Here is a 1,056-nt window from a genome sequence, read left to right as displayed (position 1 = left end):
CGGACAGCTTGTCCACTCTGCTCTGGCCGCAGAGGAGAGCACCTAGCGAGGTGTGGGGTGCGCCTGCAGGGTAAGCTGCTTGGGCTGGGGGCTGGGATCCAGGTGGGATTACTCTGTGCCAAGAGGGAGGGGGGTGACCAAAGCCTTTGCGAGGGAAGGGTGGCCTGGAGCAGAGTGTGCTGGGGGCTCCAGGGAAGGGCCTGCTCGGCCCCAATAGGGAGCCCCGACCCTTGTTCTGACTGAGATGGCCAGCTGAGGGCAGTGACCCCAAAACCTTGCTTCCCACAGAGGAACTCTGTCCAGGGCTAGACTGGACAGGGGGATGGAGGGGCCAGGAGTTCCAACTACAGGCACAGAGCCTAGGGCCACCACCATGGCCCCACAGTGTCTGTGCTCAGTGACAGGACCCCGTTGGGTTGAGGTCGTGAAGGGGCCTCGGAGAGACTGCCTGGTAGGCCCGCGTCCAATTACAAGGCTAGCATCCTCATTCTGTCTCCCCGAAGCCTCAGTGGGGCTGAAAGGAGGAAAAGCTCGGGCCCCCGCAAAGCCCCCAAGGGGCAGGCAGCGTTGTTGGGAAGGTGCCAAGAGACTGAGCTGTTTTGTGCCCTGGGCTCTTGCTCACAGCTCCAGGGGCCTTGCTCCTTTCTTCTCCTACAGAGAGAATGGTGGCGTGGCTCTATGAAAGTCAAAGGGAAGGGTGGCCGCTTCTCCAGCTCAGGAAGCACACATGGGGTCGGTACATCCTGGGGCAGGGGGAACACTCGTGCGTGCGCTGCAGCTCGAGAGAGGTAGTACTGTGCAGTGGTTAAGGTCAAGGGCACTAGACCAGATCATCTGTGGTTGAATCCCGGTTTCTTCACTTACTAGCTTGTAACCTTGGCAATCTTTGCGAGGCTTGGTCCCCCCATCTGTAAAATGGGAACGAAAACAACAGTATCTATTTTATGACCGTCGTTAGGGCTAAATGGGGCTTTAGCACAGGTTTTTAGCAATAGATATTTATTATTATTATTACTATTACTATTACTATTACTATTACTATTACTATTACTATTA

This window comes from Panthera uncia (assembly GCF_023721935.1).
Source record: "Panthera uncia isolate 11264 chromosome B3 unlocalized genomic scaffold, Puncia_PCG_1.0 HiC_scaffold_2, whole genome shotgun sequence".
In the NCBI taxonomy this organism is placed as follows: Eukaryota; Metazoa; Chordata; class Mammalia; order Carnivora; family Felidae; genus Panthera; species Panthera uncia.
The sequence above is the reverse complement of the archived record's forward strand: the minus strand, read 5'-3'. Positions refer to the sequence as shown.